General features: G+C 41.9%; 1 protein-coding gene across 6 annotated transcripts in view; it reads left to right on the top strand.

Annotated features, from left to right (window-relative positions):
- Positions 1 to 13,670, top strand: part of DLGAP1 (DLG associated protein 1) — a 735,970-nt gene that overhangs the window by 321,000 nt on the left and 401,300 nt on the right. For 5 of the 6 annotated variants that reach the window (XM_059724192.1, XM_059724194.1, XM_059724195.1 and 2 more), the window contains one exon: positions 2,717 to 2,848. The exons of the other annotated variant lie outside the window; for it this stretch is intronic. The gene's annotated coding sequence lies outside the window, so the exon portion shown is untranslated. The remainder of the gene's footprint in view (positions 1 to 2,716; positions 2,849 to 13,670) is intronic. 6 annotated transcript variants of the gene reach the window in all.

Genomic DNA, 13,670 nt, shown 5'->3' with positions numbered 1-13,670 from the left:
TCGAGACCGACCCATCCACCACGACTCTCTGGGTGCGGTCCTCTAGCTAATTCGCCACCCACCGGACTGTGTAGTCATCCACATCACAACCTCTTAACTTGTTCACCAGTATGGGGTGGGATAATCATTCAAGAAATACCAGATAGAATGTACCTTTCAGTGAGTTAGAAATGCTGCACTATGTTCCCATCCCAATCTGAAAGCTGTTCGTGTTGGGTTTTTTTCCCATTGTCATTTTATTGCCTTATCTAAAAACCCTATCTTCGAATGCTCAGTACAATGCAGTAAAGATTAGCATGAAGAAATTGTCTCAAACTCCTGCTTTCATAGACTTTAAAAAAATACATCCAAGTAAGACCATACAAAACTGTAAGTATTTTTAGAAGCTAAAAGCAGAGCTTGAATCTATTATTGTCTTAGTTCACATTCCCAGCAAATAAGAATATAAGCCCTTTCACTAGATTAAATACAAAGTATTTTTAAGGGAAGAATACAACATACCAGTTTTATATAGGAATGCTATGCTGTCAAAATAGGTCTCAGGCTGTTTCTGATACCAAAAATTATTTTTCATTCTGTCTTCTAAACAGTTTATTTAATGAATAAGATCTTGATGAGCACAAATACAGTTGCTAACGTAAATGAAATAAAAAGCTAATTTAAGAAAAGGAAATAATGCTAATTATAAAATACAATTCATAAATAGTTTACTATAGAAAAAGATCATGAAGAAGCTTCATGGGAAAATCTGGCATCATTTGATCTATTCTTCAATTCGTCACAGACAAGCTGCTTTTTGGTATTAACATATCAAAATGTCTACATATAATTCTGAAGTAAAACAACAAATGTATGTTCATTTTGTTATAGAATATAAATAACATAATCTATCACTAATGAATAATTATATATTTGGGAAGAAATATTTAATATACCAAACTGAAATTGTGGATTTGGGTGTTTTTTTTTAATAGCTACCAACACGTAAGGGCATATGGATTCAGGGTTTTGTTTTTGACCTATTAGAAAGAATTAGGTCACTTAAAAAATTTGGGTCAATTTATTTTTTAAGGTTTTTATTCTGGTCCTTCTCTTGTACTGAGATTACAAATTGGGATGCTGGTCAGTAGGATAAATAATAGTTAGAATTCCACATTTCTGACTGAATGTATTGGGAACTTTACTGATTATGAGACCAAATATGTTTAAAAATATCTGGACATAGCATGTTTCACATGTTTCAAACAAAATGAAAGCAAGAGTAATTACTGTTATGGTCAGTTTTTCAAACTTTTAGCTTAGAACCTTTATTGACCGGAAGCATGTTAGAGACATGACATTGTATCTGAAGTATTATTACACCCAACATCTTTCTGACATACAGCACTATTATGCTTTTTAAGGTTTCGTTGTTGTTCCTGGTTTCATATCGCAGCAGAAATCGACCATGATGTCTCAGCAGAACGCTGTTATCTTCTATCTTTTGTGCCCTGTATATTTTTCAGAATCACTCACTATTGTAATTGCTGCTCTAGATATACATTTAAGTTCTCAGTCTGTTTCTCTGTACATTTCAAGTTATCTCTGAATAAGTGTTTCCACTTCCAGGGGTGTGCCTGTATGGTCCCCATCTCCAGGAAACAAGTCCTGCCTACTCACTCCCACTCTGCATATGTTACATACTGAAAATTATAGTTGTTAGAGCAATGCCAGGTACATCTAATGAAGATCTCAGTAGCACACCCAAAACAGAGATCATAAGGGCATCCTTGGGCATACTTCACATAGTGACCACACAGTATTTTTCAGCAAACAGCACTTGCAGAGCAGAAGTGAGCAGGCTGGGGTTGTTTCTTGGCAAGTTTTCAGATTGCTGTGAAGATGTTATAGAAGTACTCTTTGTATGGTTGATTATACCAGCCTGAAGCCAGCTTGCCGTCTTACTTATGTTTGTGTTTTAAGACACGGGACCTATATTCTAATTCTGTATGGGTGAAATTCTTTAGAAATAGGATTTATTCCATTCTTAAGTGCCCTTGTGCTGGATTTAATAATAGGGGGTTAGTTTACTTTCTTAGCCTTAATTCTGTTATACATTAAACATGAACTAGTGTGACAGAGTGATGTTGGTTTGTTGATTTGTTTGTGGGTATGGGAGAAGGTATTTTCTGATGAGTATGGAAAATGGAGAGTCAGTGAAGCAGAAAGATTCAAAGAGGCGGTTTTCAAATGACAGTGACAGAAGAAGGCTCAGGCACAGCATGGTAGAACTGTGTGAAGAGAGAGCAGGCTAACATTAGCAAGGATTGGAGAACAGTAGAGGTGGGGGGTCAAATGAGAAGTCCTGACCAAAACATGCCCAATCTTTTGGTGTTCACACATCTATGATGTTGGGGGTTACTGCAACTTGTTCAATCTTGGATTAAAATGGATTCATAACCATGAGATTGCCAATTTCTGCATCTTGGGCAAGGAAGCAGAATTTAAGGCCAGAATTTACTCAACTTTAGTGAAATGTATGACTTATTGCTGCTTTATACTGGAAGTGGGGCCCCTCAGTACTCAGCTCTTCTTCTGTGGTATATTAGCTCAAGCTGCTTTCCAGGAAGTGGTAGACAATTCAACAAGTTCTGCAATATTTAATTTTTATTTTTGTAGCCTCAGCTCCGTGAATCATATTATTACAGGAGTGTCTTGGCTTTTTTTTTTTTAATAGAATGTAGCACAATTTGTTCCTTCTGAAGACTGAGATCACTGCACACACCAAGAGCTCCTGTTACGATTTTTGTGACCCAAATTGTAATTCTCAGGACTGGCATTATCATCTGTGACACATGTGAAAGCATAAGTAAGTACAAACTTTCTTCTTTCTTTGGCATTCCCTTGCAGTCAAGGATGATAGTGTTCTATGAATGTCCTATCCTTGTGTCCTAAGATGACTAATGAGGCCAATCCAGGATCATCAAACTCTGTTGCAACTTGGGCATGTGTTTCCATGCAAGGTGGGTGACTCCGGATTCTTGATTTGTTCCATGACGCACTGTTTCTGCTGCTCCCGCTTTTCCATCTCCTATTATCATCATAAGGTTTCAAAGTACTGAGATCCTTGCAGTAGGCTGTTCCTTCATTTGTGGTGGTCCTGCTCGATAGTCTCTTGTGAGTTGATGTCAATGTTGCATTTTTTTCAAGTTGGTTTTGAGGACATCCTTGAAGCACTTTGTCTGACCTCCTCTTGAGCATGTATCTTGATTGAGCTGGGAGAATAAAACTTGCTTTGAGAATCTGGAGTTGGACATTCAGATGATGTGGCCAGCCCAGTGAAGGTGATGTTGGATGATCATTGCCTCGATGCTCAAGGTGTTTGTTTGTGAGAGGACACTAATGTTGGCACATCTAGCTTCCCGCTCGATTCGAAGGAGCTTCCACACAAAGCTTTGATGGTATTTCTCCAGCAACTTGAGGTGTCTTCTGTATGTTGTCCACATCTCAGCTCTGTACAGTACGGTTGGGATTATAACTGCCTGATGAACTATGAGCTTGGTTATGATCTGACATACTGTTGTGGGCCAGTAGGGGGTGCTCCTGAGCTGAGCCACCTACCTCACTGCACCTGACCACCTTCCAGGCTCCGAGTGCCTCCCTGGGGGTGCATCATATCTGGCCACCCCACTTCCTGGAGCACACCTGCCAGCCTGGTGCCACCACCTAGGGTCTGGAGTGATCCTGGCTCTGTGCCCCCTGGGAAACACAGGCCTAGTAGCCTTTAAAGGTACTCAATCCACTTCAAGAACTTGGGGTGCTTCCCTCAGTCTGAAGCACAAAGAGTGGTCTCCCTTATTCACCCAAACCAAGGGGATCCCCCCAAGGCATAATCTAGATGCACTCCCAATCAGTCTCCCATGCTAGGTACAAAGGAGAACTTTATTGGTTACAAGGAGTAGGTTTTGAAAAGGGTACAGGATAGAGCAATATCAAAGAAATCCCATAGAGCAAATGGAGTGGCTGGGTAACCCTTGATCAGGCATCTGAGTTACTGCAAGCTATATATCTAGTTAGATCTCAGGTAGCTTACTCACAAATATCATCCAGAGGCAGGTGGAGATTCCCTCTGGAGGCAGGCAGTTCCGTAATCATGAGTTTCAAGAGAGAGAGCAAGTTTCAGATGGTCCAGCTCTTCTCTCTCTGAGTTTTCATCATGGCTACTGCTCCTCCTCCTGGGCAGTCCTTAACTTTTATAGACCTTATGACCTCATTTACCTGGTCCAATGGAGGCTAGCACCTGTTGACTTCCAGCCAACCAATTTGAAATGTGTCACTGATTGCTGGGTAGAATGGCATTGCTTAGAACAATAGGGAGCCTAAGCCCCCCACCCAGGCATGTGATGCCAGTCACGTAGGTAGAGGGAGCAGGTTTCCCCCCTCCTCAGGAATGTATCCAACTCAGGTTACCTAAAGAGATGGGATGTCTGCCCTCTGCAGGGCACATGTTAACCAAATTGTTACATAGCAGAGTTTTGGGGGAGACACAGAGGTGGCATTCTGCCACAATTACCGTCTTCAAACACCCGTTTCCTCAGGTATCTGAAGGCTGCACTTGCACATTCAAGGTGATGTTGGATTTCTTCATCAATGTCAGCTTTCTGCGAGAGAAGGCTTCCAAGGTATGGGTAATACTTGGCACTCTTCAAAGTCTCACCATGAATCTGAATTACCAGATCTGGAGACTGCTCATTAAGAGGTTGTTGATGGAGGACCTTAGTTTTCTGAATGTTAAGCATCAGTCCCATTTTCTTATATGCCTTGGTAAAGAAGTCAATGATTGCTTAAACATCAGCTTCTGAGTGAGCAGATTACAGCATCATCAGTGTACTGTAGCATGATAATTGAGGTCAGGGTGGTCTTGGGTTTGTCTCAGAGTTGGCTGAGATTAAACAGTTTACCATCTATTCAGCAGTTTAGCTCCACTGCAACTGGGAGCTTGTTTGTGGTCAGAAGTAACATCATGGTAAGGAATATAGAGAACAGTGTTGGAGTGATACAGCCTTGCTTAACTCCTGCTTAACCTCAAAGGGATCTGTGATAGACCCATTGGTAAGAAACACTGTTCGCATGCCATCATGGAGCAGGCAGAGAATAATGACAAATTTCAGTGGGCATACACACTTCAGAAGGAACTGCTTCTTGGTTGACAGAATTAATAGTTTTTGTGAGGTGAAACAATGCCATGTAGAGAGGTTTTTTGTTGTTCCTGGCATTTTTCCTGAACCTGGCAAGCTGTGAAGATCATGTCAGTTGTGCCTCTCGATGCCCTAAACCCACACTGAGATTCCGGGAGGAGCTCTTCAGCAAGTGGAAGGAGATGGTTCAGGAGGGTTCTCGCAATGACCTTTCCTGTGGTGGACAGCAAGGCTATCCCTCTGTAGTTTCCACAGTCAGACTTGTCTCCTTTCTTGAAGGTTGTCACGGTCATGGTGTCCCTGAGGTCATCTGGGATTTCCTCATCATTCAAGATCCTTAAGATGAAGGCATGGAGCTGTGATGTGAGCTCCTCTCCCCCCTGCTTGAAGATTTTGGTAGGGATTCCATCAGCTCCAGATGCCTTGTTGTTTTTCATCTATTTGATGGCTTTCCTCACCTCATGAAAGGTTGGGCTCTGACTGGGTGTTGCAAGATGGAGTTGAAAACACTATCATCAAGAGCAGAGTCTTGATTGAGAAGGTCTTCAAAATGCTCCTTTCAACACGTGTTGGTGGCTCCCCTTTTCTTGATCAGGTCTGCTGTATCCTTAGGTCTCAAGGGGATTGGTGGCTGAGTGCTCAGACTGTCAATACTTTGGTGGCATTAAAAAAACTGTGCATATTGTGGATGCCAGCAAGACATTGAATCTCTTCCACTTTGTCTTTTCACCATTTGCTTTTCATATAGCAGATTCTTCTTTGGACCTCCATCTTGGCTATCATTCTGCCAAGCACAAGAGGCATTGAGCTTGTGGTCAATCAACTCTTGGATCTCCCAGTCACTCTCATCAAACTAGTCTTGATGTTTTCTGGTTGAGAATCCAAGTGTCCCTTCACAGTCATGGATGATAGTGGACTTCAAGGCACCCCAGGTATTGCCAACATTCTACCATTGTTGTTGATTGGAATTCACCAGTTTTTCATTGAGGCTGTGGTGGAAGAGATCTCACTTGATTGGGTTCCTCAAGTCCTTCAGCAGTGATCTGTCACTATTGCTTCTGCTGTAGCTGTCATTTAGGAGCCAGTTTGAGAGACATAACCAAGCAGATCAGTCAGTGATCAGTCCAGCAATCATCAGATCCCAGTGTAGCTCGGGTGATGTGGGCATCTTTGCGATTCCGGGCACAAACAATGTTATAGTCAATCAGGTGCCAATGCTTAGATCACAGGCATTGTCATGATGCCTTGTGCTTGTTTTATTGGTGGAACAGGGTGTTGGTGGTGGTGAGTCCATGTTCTGCATATTTGGTCAAGAGGAGTTGACCTTTCCTGCTCCTTCCTTGCTGATGGTTCCATTCCAGAGGTTTGAATCTCTTCTGACTCTGGAATTGAAATCATTGAGAAGAATAAGTCTCTCTCCCTCTGAACTGTCAGAAAAGACCTGGTCAAGGGTGGTGTAGAATTCCCTCTTGGTTTCATTGGTGGCATCAAGACTTAAGGTAGATAGAAAACTGGCTAGAGCATTGGGCTCAGAGAGTAGTAATCAATAACTCAATGTCTAGTTGGCAGCCAATATCAAGTGCAGTGGCCCTGAAGTTCATTCTAGGTCTGGTTTTGTTTGATGTCTTCATCAGCGAACTGGAAGATGGCATAGTGTGCACCCTTAGCAAGTTTGTAGATGATACCAAGCTCGGGAGAGTAGTAGATATGCTGGAGGGTAGAGTTAGGATTCAGAATGACCAAGATAAATTGAAGGATTGGGCCAAAAGGAATCTCACGAGGTTCAATAAGGAAAAGTGCAAAGCCCTGCACATAGGATGGAACAATTCCATGCACTAGTACAGGCTGGGGGCTGACTGGCTGGGCAGCAACTCTGCAGAAAAGGACCTGGGACAATACATTGGACAATAAGCTGAATATAAGCGAGCAGTGTGTTCTTGTTGCCAAGAAGACTAATGGCATACTGGGTTGCATTTGTAGGTGTGTTGCCATCAGATCAAGGAAAGTGATTATTCCCGTCTATTCAGCACTGGTGAGGCCTCATCTGGAGTACTGTTTTCAGTTTTAGGCCTCCCATCCCCCCCCCCCGCCACAGAAAGAATGTGGAGAAAATGGAGAGAGTCCAGTGGAGGGCAACAAAAATAGTGAGGGGGCTGGTGGACCTGACTTAAGAGGAAAGACAGAAGGAACTGGACTTATTTAGTCTAGAGAAGAGGAGACTGAGAGGGGACTTAATAACAGCCTTCAACTCCCTGAAGGAGGGTTCAAAAGAGGATGGAGCCAGACTGTTCTCAGTGGTGGCAGATAACAGAACAAGGGGCAATGGTCTCAAGTTGCAGCAAGCAAAATTTAGGTTAGATATTAGGAAGAATTTTCTCACTAGGAGGGTAGTAAAACAGTGGAACAGGTTACCCAGAGATATGATGGAAGCTCCATCCTTGGAGGTTTTCAAGACCCTGGCTAGACAAAGCTTTGGCTGGGATTATCTAGGTGGGGATGGTCCTGTTTTGACCAGGGGGTTGAACTACCTGAGCTCCTGAGGTCCCTTACAACCCTAACTTTCTATGATACTCTGACTCAGGGGAAACACACTGACAGTGATAAATTGGCTTCCTGCCGGTTAAAGACAGAGAGTCACAAGGTGCTCATTAATTCTGATAGGGAACTCATTGAGTTGGTTTATGAGTTTAGACTTGATGGCAAAACCAACTCTGAAGCCAGTATTATCCTTCTTGTTTATTCTTCCAGAAGAAGGTGCTTCCATGTTACTCGGGCTGCCCATCTCCTGCTCTCCAAGTCTTGCTCAGTGTAGAGATGTCGATGTTGTCACCTGAGTTCTGGAGCTGCAATTGCAGTGTGGTGCTCTATGCATTACTTTTATGATTTTCCATGAGGGACCCAATGTTCCAGGTCCCATCATTGATTATGTGTCTTCAATGATTTTGATCGCAGTAAAGGTGATGCCACTGGATGTGGTTATCCAGTCAGGGAAAAGGTAGGTAGACTCTGTTTAGGCACCTCTTTCAGTACCTTTCCCATATGGGGATGAGCAGAGCAGATCCTGAAAAAGGCTGCTCGGTTGTAGTTAACATTGCCAAATTACGCTTTTGCCTTGTCCAAGTGCTAGATGACCTTTTTGTAACTGCTGTCTTCATGCCAGTTCATGACTAGGAGCCTCCAGATTATCACAGTCCTACTCCTGTCAGCACTAGCTGGTCACCAAAGGTCTTAAAAATGTGCTGGAAATGCTGTTTTCATGAAAGGCAACTGTATGATTTCTTTTATCATGGAGAAGCTGCTGCACATCACCTTCCACATGGTTCTTGACAGAATGGGACCTTAATCCAATGGCAAGAAGGCCCAGACAAGTGGAGATCTCGTCCGCTGCAGCCTTTGCCTGCCTTTGCAGCTGTTGAGATTCTAATGTCTTCTTCCACCTTCTCTACTGTTGAGGACTTGTAGACCCATGGCTGGGGTCTCTGCAGACTTTGGTGATCTGTACTCACCATGTCACAGCACCACCAAAAGATATATGTATCTTTTTGGAAGGGAAACCATTGCCATCTGCTGTCCCCACCACATCCTGGTAGTGCTGCCCCTGCTTGGTTCATGACTGCTTATTTGTCAGAGCTACGCCTGCTTATTTCACAGTCCACCTTCCCTGAAGGTCATTTCTCTATCCACCACCTGTGGATGCACTGGGCAGTAGTACAGCTCTGCCACCATCGAGTACAAACACAGAATGAGAAGAGTAAAGTTTAGTTCCTTGCTACTGATGCTTACTGCTGAACCTGCAAATCCTTGAAGCTGTTGTGCAGTTACTAAGAAAACTTTGGCAGGCCTCTAACATTTGCTTTCCACTTTTTCATACCTGCTTCTAATGATTCAGTGTTCTTTAAAGGTGTGAGTTTGTAAATATGTAGAGCCCTTAGGTATTAACATCTCACTAGGGGTATTAGATTTGTGAGCAGTTATATAACATTTTTGTATGTCTGTTTTAATCAGGACTGAATTTTAAGTTATACCTTTCTATTGCTTTTGAAGTACTCCAATATTGCTATTGCCCGTCAGTTTACGGAGATAAAAATATAACATTAAAAGAAAATGAAGTGATTCTACATTGTAGGAAAAAGGTAAGCTTGATTCATTAGTCTCTGAAATGTGACTAAATGTCACTATACTTAACCTGATATGAGAAGCTCAACAATGTTCTGGATTTAGGATTGATGTCCCCATGCAATAAAACTTGAAATAAGAATTTAAGTGTTTCTGTGTTGTTTGACTATAAGTATATGTGTTGTGAAAGTGTGTGGTAATTCAAAGTTACTGGGCTATGCTAACCAAAAGTAGCACATTGAAAAACATGGTGTTTGATATGTGCTGCCCTGTAATTAATTTCTGATGTACATTAATATTAATTCTTATCTCCCATTTTATTTAACAGTGTTAAATCCTGTTGACTGATCATGACAAAAATAACAAATGTCCTTTGTTGCTTTGTCAAATGAGATCCTTGTAAATTAATGTATAACAGCTAGAATTTAGCAATTTATTTGCAACTGAAATGAGTAAACCAATCCCATGGTGGTTGCATGATGTGTTGCACCTCAACAAGTTGGGATTAGTTGATAGTTAAAATAGGAAACCTGTTTGGTATAACATTAGTCACTTATTAGCTTCTTTTTCTTCACCAGTTTACTTAAGATGCAGCTGTTTTAAGAGAAACTGGCAGAAATCTTAGTCACATTTAAAGTGTTTGAAGATGTTCAGTTATTTAGTAGTTCCATGTGGCATGAAAATAAGTCAATTTGTCAAAAATACTGAGAATTGATTACATTCCTGGTGTGTACATATATAATATATGGAAAAAAAGCATTTAGCACTAAACCACTGGCCCCATGCAATAAGTAGTTGTGAACTAGTTTGATAATGTATAATGATAGATACTGTGCATGAAAAAAATGTCTTTTGGTTTGGCCACGGTACAATCACTATACATAAACAGGACAAAGATAAACTAGTGTTAACTTACAGATTCTACTGTAGAAGGCAATGCCCAAGGGAAAAATAAAAGGGAGACAGTAGGCAGGAAAAGACATAATTCTTATACAGCTTAAACACTTAAATTAATGTTGATGCATTGTAGAAGGCCCAGTGGCATATCTTAAAATAAATCTGGTGGGCTAGGTACAAGAAGGATGAAAAAGGAGGAAAAAAGTCAAGCTGCATGATTTTATTTTGTAATGAAAACACAAAATTCACTGGCAAATGAAACCCACACATGAAAGTGTCTTTAGCAGCTTGACAGAAAAAATATCTGAGCTACAAGTATACTGAATTACCTCTTAATTCTGGTTAATAAAATCTGTATTATATTTTTTTTCACTAAATCTATAGTAAAATTCTTGAAGCTTTATGTTGATACATTATAGACTGTGAATACGTTGTTGCAAACTGCACAAATGAAGCAATCATTATCTCTGATATGTAAAATTTCTTGTGAAATACTGCAGATTTGCAAATTCTTTACAACCATTTTTTGAAGGCAGTATTTGATGTATGAATTTGGGGCAAAAGTAAGAATGGGGTTTCCCTTCCACATCCATGCAGTTCCAAGGCTTCAGATAAAGACCTAACTCCCCCAGTCCAATGTGTAGGGCAGGGACTTTCCCATTCTCCATGGGAAAGACACCTCAAGTCAGTGTCTACAACAGTGACAGACAGCAAACTTTCAAAGGTCTTGTAGCCTTTACTTCTGTCATCAGCAATTGCTTGTTCATACTAATGAAAGGGATCCATTTAATTGAGGTTGGCAGGAGGAACAGAGGGGACAAAATGATAGAATAGTTTGGATGACAGAGAAGACTGATAGATGGCTTGAAGGACTTAAGGACTTTAAAAAAATGGAAAGTTAACATTATACATCAAAATATTTCAATTTATTTCAAGTTTAAACCCTGTATAACTCTTGGTATTAAAAAATAGGACCTTTGATTTTAATTTCTGGTATTTCCATATGTATTCACTGTTGATAGAACTGCTGCCTCTTTGGGTCCTGCAGGGCAATGCCTTCTGATACAAGGGCCATCTTCTGGTCCTCCTCCCTGCCCCCAGAATGTACATTATGTGAGACTGGGCCTAGGTGGAGTAAAATACTGGCCAGCTGATAGCCCCTGGTCTTCAGCAACTCCTGGAGGGTTAGAATGAGACCCACAGATTCCTCCCTGGCCACCACTCCCCATTTCCAGTTGCTTCTGTTCTGGTGGCCATTGTCACTTGATTTATGACACAGATACCTTGTTCTGGAGGGACCCAAACACTCAGACTGACCACTACTTCTCCATTTGATAATAGGCAAATTTTATTGATACACAGTGTTAGCAGGTAAGAAAAATGCAGGCAAGGCAAATGAGATAACCCACCCCAAATCTATGTCTATCAGTCCTAGGGCTGTCATAGAGGGAAGGTACATCTTAGCTTCACCGCGTAGTTCTTTCTTGAATGTCAGATGTCAGCAGCCTGGAGGTTGAGGGCCAAGGGCCCCTGCCCACAGTGGGCTGGGTGAGATGGGTTGGTGGTGTTCCCTCTGCTCATGCTGGTCTCCAGTTCTCCCATTATGGACCTTTTGCTGCTCTGAAATCCTTCCTTTTGTATACTTTCTCCCCTCTGATGACTCTTCATTTCCAGGCATCATTTATTAGTTTCCCTGTAGTCATCATACTGTCTATGTTCTGTCCTGTCACCATATTCCTTTGTTTCTCAAACCCATCACATGCACACATCTTAATTTGGTTATTTACTGGTGTCTTAATTTGGTCCCTCCACCAAAACCTAAAATCTCCGAAGCTCTGCATTTGGGCCCTGTGACCTGGTGCCAATGCTGCAGAGTCCCTTATCTCTCTTTGGGTACACTGTTCATGTTATGGAATACTGTGATATGTGTCTTCAGTTTCCCAGCTTGTGTGCCTGCTGACTTCAGATACAGTGGGTCCTGAAGGAAACTGTATCACAAACAGGCTTTTAGAAACCAATTTACCCTTGCTGTTCCCTTGGACCATTATTCTAAAGCATATCTACTTTACCTACAAGCCAATTCATAAAAGCAAACCTCTAAATATCATTTTCTAGCCATCAGTAGCCAGATAGATTATGTTGAGGTAACATTTCAGTTTACTATGATTTGATTTAGAAGTCTTCTGGCAGTCAGACCAGTTCATAGATTCATAGATTGTTAGGGGCTGGAAGGGACCTTGTATATCATCAGGTCCAGCCCCCCTGCACTAGGCAGGAAAATACAACTGGGGTCAAGTGACCCCAACAAGGTGAGTGTCCAGTCTCCTTTTGAAGATTTCCAGGGTAGGTGACTGCACCACCACTGGAGGGAGTTTATTCCACAGTCTGGACACCCTGACTGTGAAGGAGTTTTTCCTGGAACTGACCCTGAAGCAGCCTTCCAGGAGTTTATATCCATTGTTCCTGGTCTTCTCCAGGGGTGCCCTGGTAAACAGCTGTTCAACAAGTTCTTGATGTACTCCCCTGATGTAGTGGTAAGCCACTACCAAGTCCGCTCTCAGCCTTCTTTTTTGTAGGCTTTTTTGTAGGCCCAAGTCCCACAGCCTCTCCTCCTATGGCTTGTTTTGCAAGTCCTTGATCATACAGGTGGCTCTTCTCTGGACCCTCTCAAGTTTGTCCATGTCCTTGTTTGAAGTGCAGTGCCCAGAACTGGATGCAGTACTCCAGCTGTGGTCTCACCAGTGCTGAGTACAGTGGGAGTATCACTTCCTTAGTTTTGCATGAGATGCATGCCAGCGTGTTGTTTGCCCTGCTGGCCACAGCATTGCACTGCTGGCTTATGTTCATGCAATGGTTGATCATTACCTCTAGGTCCCTTTCAGCCATGGTTCAAGTCAAATTGTTGCCAATGAGCCTGTAGGTACTTTGGAGATTGTTTGCCCCAAGATGGAGCACCTTATACTTCCCCTGCTGCTGCTTCTGGTCTACACCACAATATGGCAATTTCTAGAAATTTGTTAAAAGATTCTATGCTATTGAGGCAGAGCCGAATTGGGACTCTTTGTGTAAAGTGAGTTGCAAATTTACTTCTCTTCATCTTCTTCTTCTTCTGCTAAGTTTTGCCTTTTATCCTAGCCCAGAAAACAACGGGTGCACACAGAAAAGTCTATATACAGGGGCATTCTATCTTGCTTTGTGGGACAGAGGAATAAGGATTTCTGCTCTGTTTGTAGTAGAAACATTGATAACAGCCACAGCAAGTAAAGTTAGGGGAGGCCTAAAAAGGCATGTGTAGGCAGGGGACTTATTTTGAAGGGAAAAGGGATAAAGGGATAGACTATATAGGCAAATCAATGTGGAAGAGTATTGAGGCCCCTCATTAAAATATGTTGTGAACATACGCCCATATTCAGGGATCAACAGATGCATTGTAGCCACATAGGCAGACAAGGTTCCTTGGGTGAATCTGGTATCTTTTAT

Source organism: Alligator mississippiensis, chromosome 3, assembly GCF_030867095.1.
Source record: "Alligator mississippiensis isolate rAllMis1 chromosome 3, rAllMis1, whole genome shotgun sequence".
Classification (NCBI taxonomy): domain Eukaryota; kingdom Metazoa; phylum Chordata; order Crocodylia; family Alligatoridae; genus Alligator; species Alligator mississippiensis.
Note: the sequence above shows the minus strand (reverse complement) of the source record. Positions and strands in the feature narration are given on the sequence as shown.